Source organism: Entelurus aequoreus, linkage group LG04 (genome assembly GCF_033978785.1).
Source record: "Entelurus aequoreus isolate RoL-2023_Sb linkage group LG04, RoL_Eaeq_v1.1, whole genome shotgun sequence".
NCBI lineage: Eukaryota > Metazoa > Chordata > Actinopteri > Syngnathiformes > Syngnathidae > Entelurus > Entelurus aequoreus.
The window spans coordinates 23875812-23890904 of NC_084734.1; the positions used below are offsets into that span (position 1 = coordinate 23875812).

Consider the following 15093-nt stretch of genomic DNA (forward strand, 5'->3'; position numbering starts at 1 on the left):
AATGAGGGAGTCACCCTCCTTGATGCTGATGTTGGTGAGTCTGGTGTTAAGTTTTTGGCTGCAACCGGGAAGCTGGTTGTTGAGAATTTTCCAGAGCTCACGTGGCTTGTTTGTGTTTTCCTCTATTTTGTTGTTAATGTAATTCTTTTTAAGGATTTAGTCAGGTTGGTTGACTTATTTCTTAATTTTTGCATTGCTTTTTGAGAGTTGAAAGGAGTTGAGGTTGTTATTATTGGGTTGTTTATCTACTTCTGTTTTACACTTTTGGTATTCAGAGTATTTTCTGTCTCTGTCTTTTATGGCAGCTAATAGGTCCGGATTCATCCATGGTTCAGAGCGTCCTTGACCGTCAGGGACCGGGGAGAGGCCATGTGGACTCCCGCCACACCGTCTTCACTGCAGACCGGGGTGTCGATGTCGACAGTCACCTCGTTGACCGCCGCCGCGCTGTTCGCCGCCGTGCTGTTCGCCGCCGTGCTGTTCGCCGCCGTGCTGTTCGCCGCCGCGCTGTTCGCCGCCGCGCTGTTCGCCGCCGCGCTGTTCGCCGCCGCGCTGTTCGCCGCCGTGCTGTTCGCCACCGGGTCGCTGCCTTCACCGATGTCTTGGTCGTCCTCCACCGCTGCCGCCGCCGAGCCGCCGACCGTGTCGATGAACGGGGCGAAGTCCTCCGTCGAGCCGCCGATCACTGGAGCACACTGCTGTATGCCGTTTGCGTTGTAGCGTTTTGGCGTAGTAGTGATCAGCTTCACTCTAGCGTGCAATGACTCATTACCTCTGTCTGCTTGAATGCATCGCCGTTTCACAGTGCCGTTAGGGGTGCATGTCTGATGCAAGGGCTGTTTAACACCTTTCTTACGTCACAACTCTGTGACGTAAGATGAGCGTTGTCAGCAGGTTTATTGACATTCAAAAGGGTGAAACCAAAAAGACAAACAATACAGTCAATATTTACATATGCTATGCAAATGTATTCATATATATGCTGTAATGCTACATTACAAGGCATGAGAAGGTAAACAAAGTGAATTTGTACTACGACGCCATCTTAGATGACATCGCAAATTACTGCTAATGAGTATGGCAAAGATCATACATCAAAAATCATAAATTCAGCTCGAAATATTTTAGACGAAAACCAAGTTTCAAAGTTCAACTTATGATACATACTGGCGATGCAACCTTAAACAAAAGATATATGCAGTATTTCTTCGAAAATAACCACCACGTGCTGGCACCGTAGATTTCTCTGCTTGGCTTATGCAACTTCCGGTCAATAAAGTTTGATTTCAAAATACACACTTCTCAAAGATGTAGTAACTGCCATGACCACATGATGGCGACAAATACACATGTAATAATGTTAATTAAATGACAAGCAATAAGCACAACACACTTCAACAACAAGAGTTTACAACTTTTAGTTGTAAAAGAACAACTGTGCTGTATCAAATATACGCTTCACAGCATAATACTGTCATCTGTTTAGCGGCATTACACTGTTATTTTAGTGTATCTACTGTAATATCCATGGACAGTTAATTACAGTAAAATAATTGTATGCACTATAGACTGAGCTTTACAGTATAATGCCACTAGAAGTTAATGAGTTGAACTTTTAATTTTTCAAAATCAAAACCCCTGCAATCTGCTGGCATAAAAATGACTGGAGAAATGGCCTTGCAAGTTTATGCTTTTATTAACCAATTATTTTAAAGCACATCAAAAACATTCAATTTAGTGCATTCTTCTTATTTTCAGTGAAGCATTTTAACATTTAGAACAATGTTAAGCAACTATAGCATCAGAACAGTCCATAGAACTAGATAATCAAAATGAAAATGTCCATTTAGATATCCCCCCACCAGGACCACCCACACCCCCAAACATAGTGCCTCTGTTGCACCAGCCGAGAGAGCACATACATTTTAAATTAACATTTTAACATTTAAAACAATGTTAAGCAACTCCTGCAATCTGAACAAACGATGGCATCAGAGAGCGCGGTCTGTACATCCAAATAACAATCAAAACAATCAAAATGAAGATGTCCATTTGGATATGATGTTTACATCCCCCCCCCACACACACACACCTCCATACATAGTGCCTTTGTTTCACCATCAGAGAGGGCACACACATTTTCAACGAACATTTTAACATTTAGAACAAAACATAAGTTAGGATCATGTGCAATAGAAAAATTTGTAAAACAAAACTGAACTACAGAATTGACTAAACTAACTGACAGGACATACCCAGTGTTCAGTTGTCGACTTCATTTCAAACTGGAGACAAATAACTGAACACGAGTCCAGTGTTTAGTTGTCAGCTACATAAAGCCCCACTCAAAGTCTGTGAGAATTTTTATAAGGGTGGCTACGTGAGGATTTCCAGTTGCTGCCTTTTTCTGGTCTTCTTGCACACCACCTTTCCCTGGCTAGCCTTTGTTCCCCTCTCAGGGTTAATGCCAATGAATCGCCTAAAAAACAGAGAAAGCATATAAGATATTCTGTTGTAATTGAAGATTACTTGCAGTCGATACAGAACTCCCCTCACGTTGTTAATTTATGAAATGCACTACACAAATATTCATATCAATTTTAGGATATATGTGAGCCTATACCAGGGGTCGGCAACCTTTACCACTCAAAGAGCCATTTTGGCAAGTTTCACAAATTAAAGAATATAATGGGAGCCACAAAAAACAAAATTAAATTTAAAATGAAAAACACCGCTTACAAAGCTTAAATTGCTTTGTGCTATGTTAACCAGGGGTCTCAGACACACGCACCGGCACGCACCTTAAAATGGAAATTTGATGTTAGTGCGGCCCGCAAGTTTTGAATGAATGGCGCTTGATAGCGTCATACTTGCCAATCCTCTCATTAATTCCGGGAGACTCCTGAATATCAGGTCGTGATGGCACTGCTTTTGGCGCCCTCTACAGTCTGCCCAAAGAGTGTACCTGTTCGACCACATGTAGAATGCAGCTTCAGCTTGCTCACGTAAGTGACAGCAAGGCGTACTACTTCAACAGCCACACAGCTTACACTGAAGGTAGCCGTACAAAAACAACTTTAACACTTTTACGTTACAAATATGCGCCACACTTTGAACCCCACCAAAAAAGAATGACAAACACATTTTTGGAGAACATCTGCACTGTAACACAACATAAACACAACACAACAAATACCCAGAATCCCATGCAGCCCTAACTCTTCCGCTCAACCGACGCACAGAGGGGGGAGGGTTGATGTGTGGGGGGGTTTGGTGGTAGCAGGGGTGTATAATCTAGACCGGAAGAGTTAGGGCTGCATGAGATTCTGGGTATTGGTTGTGTTGTGTTACACTACCGTCAGTGTAAGCTGTGTGGCTGATGAGTAAGTATGCTTTGCTGTCTCCTATGTGCAAGTGCCCCTGGCTGCAGCCCGCAGATCGAGGAGGGGCTTATTTTCCCTCAATGTGGGCGGGTCTCAACGTTGAGCCCGCGGGCTCCATCTGGTGGCGGAGATCCGGCAGCACACATTCTCAAACGTCAATAAAGCTACTTTTAACTTGTCAAATGTATTTTTTTTACCATGAAAAAACAATAAAAAAAAAATATATATATATATATATATATATATACCATAGTATGAAAAAAGGTTCATGTATTTGATAGACTTAGACATTCCTACTTTTAACTTGTCAAATGTATCTGCCATCTTTTTTGTAGTTTTATTCCTTTTGTATTATCTTCATTATTTTCTGTATTGATCCTACACTATTATTGTGTTTTTTTGTTACTTCTGATATGGCCTTGCCACGGTTTATTTGCTTATTTATTTATTTATTTTTTGTGTCTTTTTATTTTGTATTGTTTTACATCTGATCAACTTCTGTGACTTTCCTTTTCTTTTTTAAGTGTGAACGGTGGAGAGGTCCTCGAGAGGTGATCTTGGGATCACTTCCTGAGGATCCTTGATGCCGAGGAATGTTCATCCACTATGGTCTGGATAGCCTGTAGCTGATCCTGAGCCAGAGCGGGATGGATGGATATATATATATATACAATATCTGGGTATCTTTTCTAATACTGTTTATACTGTAAACCTTGAATTGTTAAAGTTTAAGTGCACCTCTCTCCTCAAGTGTGAATGTGAGTGGGTATGAGTGGATGTGCGATTGTATGAAGGTTTTGCGTGACCAAAGTATGACTGTTAAATGTGATTTTAACTGTAAAATTCAACACAAATATTTGCAAAAAAAAACACAAAAAAAACTTGTCAAATGTATTTTTTTTTACCATGAAAAAACAATTAAAAAAAATATATATAAACCATAGTATGGAAAAAGGTTCATGTATTTGATAGACTTAGACATTCCTACTTTTAACTTGTCAAATGTATTTTTTTTTTACCATGAAAAAACAATTTAAAAAAATATATATCTAAACCATAGCATTTCCATAAGAGCATAGACACACAATTTTGCACACTCAATTATATTAGCAAAGTCAAATAAACCAAAGACAGAAGACTTTGCATCATTGATTTTATTTTTCACCCCAGGCTAAAAATGTTTGATCTGTAAAGAAAAAAAAATGTTGTAGCCTAGCCAAATACATTCCTTAAGCTCCCATAAATGTTTAACAATGGCAAGTATCAAGGTATTTTTCTGGCCCATAACAAGCAACCCTGTTCCCTGTTTCCAGTTCTGTTAATTTTCCACTGTCTAGAAAGGAAACAGATTGCGGTTCTTATAGGCACAATAACAATGCAAGATGTAAAACTAAGGTAATTGAAATAAGTGGAGGAATTACGCTTTAGTCTAGCAATAGTTGACTACAAGACTAATTAATCACATGACCTCTCACCTGTAGCCCTCCTTGCACTCGTCGCCGTTTTCTGTCCTGCAATCGGTCTTCTTCAGACCTTAGTGATTTAATGACAACATACATTCACTATGAAAACATTCATGTTGGTCTGTTGACCGTGAGTAAAACGTTTTTTTTGTGATTTGTGATATTCAAAGCACTTACGGCATGGGGAAGTTCTGCAGGAGAGCGAGACACCACCATCTCCTAATTTGCAGCATGTTTTCCTTTGAAGAAGGAAATGCAGGAAGATGTTAATATCCATCCATCCATCCATTTTCAAGTTAGGATCATGTGCAATAGAAAAATTTGTAAAACAAAACTGAACTACAGAATTGACTAAACTAACTGACAGGACATACCCAGTGTTCAGTTGTCGACTTCATTTCAAACTGGAGACAAATAACTGAACACGAGTCCAGTGTTTAGTTGTCAGCTACATAAAGCCCCACTCAAAGTCTGTGAGAATTTTTATAAGGGTGGCTACGTGAGGATTTCCAGTTGCTGCCTTTTTCTGGTCTTCTTGCACACCACCTTTCCCTGGCTAGCCTTTGTTCCCCTCTCAGGGTTAATGCCAATGAATCGCCTAAAAAACAGAGAAAGCATATAAGATATTCTGTTGTAATTGAATATTACTTGCAGTCGATACAGAACTCCCCTCACGTTGTTAATTTATGAAATGCACTACACAAATATTCATATCAATTTTAGGATATATGTGAGCCTATACCAGGGGTCGGCAACCTTTACCACTCAAAGAGCCATTTTGGCAAGTTTCACAAATTAAAGAATATAATGGGAGCCACAAAAAACAAAATTAAATTTAAAATGAAAAACACCGCTTACAAAGCTTATCCATTTTCCATCCATTTTCTACCGCTTATTCCCTTCGGGGTCGCGAGGGGCGCTGGAGCCTATCTCAGCTACAATTGGGCGGAAGGCGGGGTACACCCTGGACAAGTCGCCACCTCATCGCAGAGATGTTCATATGTTGTAAAAAAAATAACACCTTGTACACTAAGCATAATGTGTCACGATTTACACATACCTCTCTGAAATCACAATTGGCCCCCATTACAATGTACAGAGTGTACTGTAAGCCAAGAGGTACTGCTTAATATAATGTCAGGCGTATTCCCAAGGATACATTTTTTTCAATACAAATTAATGTGGTTTTAATGTAGCAAGCAAACATTTTGACAGACAACAGCAATGCTATAACATGCTGATTTGGTCTTACCATCAAAACAAACACTCCACAGTTGTTGGAGCACCCTTGCTTTGTTAGGCCCTGAGGTGTGAACAATGTATTTTAATAAAAGTATGGCAAGAAAATAGTAAAAAGTTAGCAAATGCTATTATGTAATGTCTCACCTGGACATCATTCACACCAAGCTCTCTCCAGGGGCCAGAAGAGAGGCTGTGAGCAACGTGTCTGTACAAATAATAAGCGAAATAAAAGTCACTCAACTTCAATCAACTTTTGATTGAAAAGCACGCATAAACGCTTGGAACAAAGCCTGAACTGAATAAGGAAAAGGTTGGAACTTCAAATCAAAAAGTTTTGGCTCTATTCTGCACATCATTCAAATGAGAAATGTGACATTTCACACTTGATTTTATTTTTCGGTTGTTGCTTTCTACACTAGTAAATGATGACAGTGAGCAGAGACCTCATGGAGACTTCCCTAGTCTCCACAAGTTTTCAGCACACACTGCATACTGGGGACAGAAACTCCAAGACAGCCAGGAACAACTGGTAAAGTTAACTATTGTGCCACTGTGGTTATCTATGAATGTCACTCATATAATCATACACGTATTAAGACTTTGTTTTCTTCCACTAGCTGTCTCATGTCTTGGAGAGATGAGAGTAGAACCAGTCTATTCAGGTTTTTAGGGCACCTCCTGGACAGTGGTAGTTCTGTTTTAAACCACTTGTCCTTTGTTTGTTTTAATTAATGGTTCTGTTTTTATTTGATCTAAAATATTCCATTCCATATTCCAACTATTTTGATTCCTTAAACAGATGGAAACAGAACTATTTATCTTTTTTGAGACGGGCAGTTCTGTTTAAGCCTGTTATGAAAACTTTTTGATTTTCTTCCTGCATTTCCTTCTTCAAAGGAAAACATGCTGCAAATTAGGAGATGGTGGTGTCTCGCTCTCCTGCAGAACTTCCCCATGCCGTAAGTGCTTTGAATATCACAAATCACAAAAAAAATGTTTTACTCACGGTCAACAGACCAACATGAATGTTTTCATAGTGAATGTATGTTGTCATTAAATCACTAAGGTCTGAAGAAGACCGATTGCAGGACAGAAAACGGCGACGAGTGCAAGGAGGGCTACAGGTGAGAGGTCATGTGATTAATTAGTCTTGTAGTCAACTATTGCTAGACTAAAGCGTAATTCCTCCACTTATTTCAATTACCTTAGTTTTACATCTTGCATTGTTATTGTGCCTATAAGAACCGCAATCGGTTTCCTTTCTAGACAGTGGAAAATGAACAGAACTGGAAACAGGGAACAGGGTTGCTTGTTATGGGCCAGAAAAATACCTTGATACTTGCCATTGTTAAACATTTATGGAAGCTTAAGGAATGTATTTGGCTAGGCTACAACATTTTTTTTTTCTTTACAGATCAAACATTTTTAACCTGGGGTGAAAAATAAAATCAATGATGCAAAGTATTCTGTCTTTGGTTTATTTGACTTGGTTTATTTGAGTGTGCAAAATAATATGTGTCTATACTCTTTTGGAAATGCTATGGTTTATATATAATTATTATTCTTTTTTTTTCATGGTAAATGCTATGGTTTATATATATATATATTTATATATATATTTTTTTTTTTCATGGTAAAAAAACAAATTTGACAAGTTAAAAGTAGGATTGTCTAAGTCTATCAAATACATGAACCTTTTTCCATATTCGGATCTGCGCCACCAGATGAAGCCCGCGGGCTCAACGTTGAGCCCGCCCACATTGAGGGAAAATAAGCCCCTCCTCGATCTGCGGGCTGCAGCCAGGGGTTACTCAGAAGCACCAACACACACACAATTGAATGCAACGCATACTTCATCAACAGCGATACAGGTTACACTGACGGTAGCCAAATAAAAAACTTTAACACTTTTAGAAATATACGCCACACTGTGAATCCACACCAAACAAGGATGACAAACACATTTCGGGAGAACATCCGCACCGTAACACAACATAAACACAACACAACAAATACCCAGAACCCTTTGTAGCACTAAATCTTCCGGGACGCTACAAGGTGTGTGTGTGTGTGTGTGTGGGGGGGGGGGGAGGTTTGGTGGTAGCGGGGGTGTATTTTGTAGCGTCCCGAAAGAGTTAGTGCTGCAAAAGATTCTGGGTATTTGTTCTTTTGTGTTTATGTTATGTTACGGTGCGGATGTTCTCCCGAAAAGTGTTTTTTATTTTTGTTTGGTGTGGGTTCACAGTGTGGCGTATATTTCTAACAGTGTTAAAGTTTTTTATACTGGCACCCTCAGTGTAACCTGTATCGCTGTTGATGAAGTATGCGTTGCATTCATTTGTGTATGCTTGCTGAAGCTGCACATATCTTGTGACTGGGTGTGAATGATGTTAGAATTGGGTGTACGAGATATGACTGTTCAACACCTTCGTTCGATAATGAAATTTGCCTCAGCTCAAAGCCTGAGCCCCGACATTAAAGAACTAGCATCTAAAAAAAGATGTTAGGTATCTGGCTTGGGCACATCAAATTAGATCAGTGTGTTGCAAACTGAGCAGTTTAAAGTCCTGAATGGTTGTTTTATTCATTGTTATTTTATTTTCAAATTTATTAGCCTGTGGAAAAAGTTAATGTTGATATTTACCTCAGAAGGCTGCAAATAGAAAAGAGGCATTCAATTTTTATTTAAATTGTATTTCAAATGCAATTGATATTTTTTAATTATTATTATTATTATTTGAAACTCCATTTTGCATGTCACTATAAAGTTATATAAGCCTTGCTTGTTCAATATTCAATGCAAAACTTGTTTGGGTCCCTATTAAAAGGTTAATTTGTTCAACCTTGGCCCGTGGCTTTGTTCAGTTTTAAACTTTGGCCCACTCTGTATTTGAGTTTGACACCCCTGGTGAAGGTGAATCTCTGTCATCCTGGAGGCCACGGGGAAGACCCAGGACACATTGGGAACACTATGTCTCCCGGCTGGCCTGGGAACGCCTCGGGATCCCCTGAGAAAAGGTCCTAGGTGAGGGATCAGACAAAGAGCAGCTCAAAGACCTTTATGAAAAGTACAAATCGAGGACCTAGATTTTTTCTCGCCCAGGCGCAGGTCACCGTGGCTCCCCTGTGGAGCCAGGCGCAGAGGTGGGGCACGATGGCGAGCGACTGGTGGCCGGGCCTGTCTCCATGGGGCCCTGCCTCGAAGAGGCAACGTGGGTCAACCCTCCAATGGGCTCACCACTCATGGGCCCATTGAGGTCATAGAGGTCGGATGCAGTGTGAACTGGGTGGCAGCCGAAGGCAGGGCACTTGGCAGTCCGATTATCGGCTACATAAGCTCGCTCTTGGGACGTGGAACGTCACCTCGCTGGGAGGGACAGAGCCTGAGCTGGTGCGCGAGGTGAAGAAGTTCTGGCTAGATATAGTTGGACTCACTTCGACGCACAGCAAGGGCTCTGGAACCTGTTCTCTCAAGAGGGGCTGGACTCTCTTCCACTCTGGCGTTGCAAGCAATGAGAGGCTGGGGTGGCAATTGTTGTTGCTCAAAGCCTGCACGTTGGACTTTAACCCAGTAGACGAGATGGTAGCTTCCCTCCGCCTTCGGGTTGGGTGACGGGTCCTGACTGTTGTTTGTGTTTACGCACCAAACAGCAGCTCAGAGTACCCACTCTTTTTGGATTCCCTTGAGGGAGTACTGGAGAGTGCTCCCTCGGGTGATTCCCTTGTTCTGTTGGGGGACTTCAATGCTCATGTTGGCAAGGACAGTGAAACCTGGAGAGTCGTGATTGGGAAAAATGGCCACCCGGATCTGAACCCAAGTGGTGCTTTGTTATTGGACTTGTGTGCTCGTCACGGATTGTCCATAACAAACACAATGTTCAAACATAAGGAAGAACTTTGAACATGTCACGAGGGAGGTGCTGGACATTGAGTCTGAGTGGACCATGTTCCGTGCCTCTCTTGTCGAGCCTGCTGATTGGAGCTGTGGCCGCAAGGTGTTTGGTGCCTGTCGTGGCGGTAATCCTAGAACTCGCTGGTGGCCACCAGCAGTGAGGGATGCCGTCAAGCTGAAGAAAGAGCCTATCGGGTCCTTTTGGCTCATGGGACTCCAGAGGCAGCGGGCATACCGACAGGCCAAGCAGTGCCTGGGGAATCTGTGGTGGACTCTCCTATTTCTGGGGCTTAGGTTGCCTAGGTAGTTAAAAAGCTCCTCTGTGGCAAGGCCCCGGTGGTGGATGAGTTCCTTAAGGCTCTGGATACTGTGGGGCTGTCTTGGTTGACAAGACTCTGCAACATCGCGTGAACATTGGGGGCGGTACCTCTGGATTGGCAGACCGGGGTGGTGGTTCCTCTCTTTAAGAAGGGGAACCGGAGGGTGTGTTCCAACTATCGTGAAACACACTCATCAGCCTTCCCGGTAAGGTCTATTCATGTGTACTGGAGAGGAGGAAACTCGGATCCAGGACGAACAGTGTGGTTTTCGTCCTGGTCGTGGAACGGTAGACCAGGTCTATACTCTCGGCAGGGTCCTTGAGTGTGAAGCGACTGGGATGAGAATCAGCACCTCCAAGTCCAAGTCCACGCAGGAAAGGGTCGAGTGCCATCTCCAGGTTGCGGAGGAGATCTTGCCCCAAGTGGAGGAGTTCAAGTACCTAGGAGTCTTGTTCACGAGTGAGGATAGAGTGGATCGAGAGATCCACAGGCGGATTGGTGCGGCGTCTTCAGTATTGAGGACGCTATATCGATCCGTTGTGGTGAAGAAGGAGCTGAGCCAGAAGGAAAAGCTCTCAATTTACCGTCGATCTACGTTCCCAGCTTTGGGTTATGACCGAAAGGACAAGCGGCCGAAATGCGTTTCCTCTGCCGGGTGGTGAGTCTCTCCCTTAGAGACAGGGTGAGAAGCTCTGTCATCCGGGAGGTACTCAAAGTAAACCCGCTGCTCCTCCACATTGAGAGGAGCCATAAGGTGGTTCGGGCATCTGCTCAGGATGCCACCCGAACGCCTCTAGGGAGGTGTGGCAGGAGGCCACAGGGAAGACCTAGGACACATTGGAAAGACTATGTCCCCGGCTGGCCTGGGAACGCCTCGGAATACCCCGAGAAGAGCTGGACGAAGTGGCTGGGGAGAGGGAAGTCTGGGATTTTCTGCTCAGGCTGCTGCCCCCGCAACCCGACCTCGGATAAGCGGAAGAAAATGGATGGATTTAGAATGACAGTTATACTGTCAGATTGAGTACAAAAACTAACTAAACCTTACACAATATAATGTTTCTAGTAAAACTCACAAAGATACATATCTCCAGGCATTATTAGCCATTTTGCATGTGTGGTTTAGGAGTTATATTTAAATAAATAACTGTCAGATTGAGTGTGACAGTAAACTGTCATAGTGAGTAAAACCCTTATTTTGTATTTGCAAACCTTACAAAAACAACTAAATCTAGTTAAACTCATACAGGCATTTTTAGACATAATGCATGTTTGGTTTTAGAGTTATGTTTATATAACTTTCATATTTAGAAAGTTATACTGTCATATTGAATAAAAAAAACAACTAACTTGTGTCTTTGCAAACCTTACAAAATGCCATTTTTCTAGTAAAACTAACTAAGATACATGCTCCAGGCATTATTAGCCATTTTGCATGTGTTGTTTGAGTTATGTTTAAATAACTGTCATATTGAGTGTGACAGTATACTGTCATAAAACCCAATTTTTGTATTTGCAACCCTGATTCTAGTAAAACTCACATATATACATTATTACAGGCAGTTTTGGACATAATGCAAGTTTGGTTTTGGAGTTATGTTTATATAACTTTCATACATAGTATGACAGCTAAACTGTTATATTGAGTAAAATAACTAACTTGTGTTTGTCATAAAACCCAATTTTTGTATTAGCAAACCATACAACTGATTCAAATAAAACTCACATGGATTCAATATTACAGGCATTTTCAGACATTTTGCATGTTTGGTTTAGGAATTATTTTGTAATACATTTGTATTGCTTTTTTCACATTATCTCAGGATTTTCAGAACATTACTGTCATATTGAGTAAAAAAACAATTTTTGTGTTTGCAAGCCTTAAAAAAAAGCATATGTTTCCAGTGCCTTAAAAAAAAGCATATGTTTCCAGTAAAACTCCCAAAGATGCATTATTTCAGGCATTATTAGCCATTTTTCAGGTATGGTTTAGGAGTTATGTTTGAATAACTGTCATATTGAGTGTGGCGTTATACTGTCATATTGAGTTAAAAAAAACTAACTTGTGTCTTTGCAAGCCTTACAAAAGAAAATGTTTCTAGCAACACTCACAAAGATAATTTTTTTCACGCTATTAGACATGTTTCATGTGTATTTAGGAGTTATAATTAAATAACTTTCATATTGAGTGTTAAAGTTATAATGTCATTATGTGTAAAACCTAATTTTTGTATTTGCAAACCTTACAAAAACAATTGATTCTAGTAAAACTTACATAAATTCAATATTACAGGCATTTTTAGACAATTTACATGTTTGGTTTAAAAGTTGTGTTTGAATACATTTTTATTGCTTTTTTCGCATTATCTCAGGATTCTAAGATCTTTACTTTCATATTGAGTAAAACACTACTTTTTGTTTTTGCAAACCTTACAAACTCACATAAATACATTATTACAGACATTTTTAGACATGACACATGTTTGGTTTTGGAGTTATGTTTATATAACTTTTATATTTAGTATGACTGTTATACTGTCATATTAAATAAAAAAAAACTAGCTTGTGTCTTTGCAAACTTTACAAAAGATCATTTTTCTAGTAATGCCTGTCTCCAGGCATTATTACCCATTTTGCATGGGTTGTTTAGGAATTGTGTTTAAATACATTTTTATTGCTTTTTTCGCATTATCTCAGGATTCTTAGATCATTACTTTCATATTGAGTAAAAAACTACTTTTTGTTTTTGCAAACCTTACAAACTCACATAAATACATTATTACAGGTATTTTTAGACATAACACATGTTTGGTTTTGGAGTTATGTTTTGATAACTTTCATATTTAGTAGGACTGTTATACTGTCATATTGAATAAAAAAAAACTAGCTTGTGTCTTTGATATCCTTACAAAAGATCATTTTTCTAGTAAAACTAACAAAGATACATGTCTCCAGGCATTATTAGCCATTTTGCATGGGTTGTTTAGGAATTATGTTTAAATACATTTTTATTGCTTTTTTCGCATTATCTCAGGATTCTAAAATCCTTACTTTCATATTGAGGAAAAAACTACTTTTTGTTTTTGCAAACCTTACAAACTCACATAAATACATTATTATAGGCAATTTTAGACATGACACACGTTTGGTTCTGGAGTTATGTTTATATAACTTTCATATTTAGTATGACTGTTATACTGTCTTATTGAATAAAAACAACTAGCTTGTGTCTTTGCAAACTTTACAAAAGATACATTTTCTAGTAAAACTAACAAAAATACATGTCTCCAGGCATTATTACCCATTTTGCCTGGGTTGTTTAGGAGTTATGTTTAAATAATTTTTTATTGCTTTTTTCGCATTATCTCAGGATTCTAAGATCATTACTTTCATATTGAGTAAAAAACTAGTTTTTGTTTTTGCAAACCTTACAAACTCACATTAATACATTATTACAGGCATTTTTAGACATGACACATGTTTGGTTTTGGAGTTATGATTATATAACTTTCATATTTAATATGACTGTTATACTGTCATATTGAATAAAAAAAAACTGGCTTGTGTCTTTGCAAACTTTACAAAAGATAATTTTTCCAGTAAAACTAACAAAGATACATGTTTCCAGGCATTATTAGCCATTTTGCATATGTTGTTTAGGAGTAATGTTTAAATACATTTGTATTGCTTTTTTCGCATTATCTCAGGATTTTAAGAACATTACAGTCATTTTGAGGAAAAAAACTACTTTTTGTGTTTGCAAGATTTAAAAAAGCATGTGTTTCGAGTAAAATGGCCAAGGATGCATTATTTCAGGCATTATTAGCCATTTTTCATGTGTGGTTTGAGTTATGGTTAAATAACTGTCATATACTGTCAGTTATGACATAGTAAGTAAAACCTAATTTATGTATTTGCAAACCTTACAAAATCATTTAAATCTAGTAAAACTCACATGGATTCAATATTACAGACATTTTTAGACATTTTGCATGTTTGGTTTAGGAATTATGTTGGAATCATTTTTTTTAATTTGTTCGTATTTTCTCAGAATTTTAGAACATTACTGTCATATTGAGTAAAAAAATAATTTTTGTGTTTGCAAGCCTTAAAAAAGCATATGTTTCGAGTAAAACTTACAAGAATGCATTATTTCAGGCATTGTTAATCATTTTTCATGTGTAGTTTAAGAGTTATGTTTAAATAACTGTCATATTGAGTGGGGCAGTTATACTGTCATATTGAGTAAAAAAAACTAACCTGTCTTTGCAAACCTTACAAAAGAAAATGTTTCTAGTAACACTCACAAAGATACATTTTTTCACGCATGTTTCATGTGTGGTTAGGAGTTATAAATAAATAATTGTCATATTGAGTGTTACAGTTTTAATGTCATTATGTGTAAAACCTAATTCTTGTATTTGCAAACCTTACAAAAACAATTGATTCTAGTAAAACTTATATAGATTCAATATTACAGGCATTTTTAGACATTTTACATGTTTGGTTTAAAATTTGTGTTTGAATACATTTGTATTGCTTTTTTCGAATTATCTCAGGATTCATATTGAGTAAAAAACTACTTTTTGTTTTTGCAAACCTTACAAACTCACATAAATACATTATTACAGGCATTTTTAGACATGACACATGTTTGGTTTTGGAGTTATGTTTATATAACTTTCATATTTAGTATGACTGTTATACTGTCATATTGAATAAAAAAAACTAGCTCGTGTCTTTGATATCTTTACAAAAGATCATTTTTTTAAACTAACAACGTTACATGTCTCCCT

At 38.8% G+C, this 15093-nt stretch overlaps 1 long non-coding RNA gene across 1 annotated transcript; it reads left to right on the top strand.

The window, feature by feature from the left end:
* The first annotated feature begins 6983 nt into the window (after positions 1-6983).
* On the top strand, positions 6984-7407 carry LOC133647769 (uncharacterized). The gene is made up of 3 exons (XR_009825768.1): positions 6984-7047; positions 7155-7212; positions 7355-7407. It is a non-coding gene; the product is annotated as an uncharacterized LOC133647769 (long non-coding RNA).
* The last annotated feature ends 7686 nt before the right edge of the window (positions 7408-15093 follow it).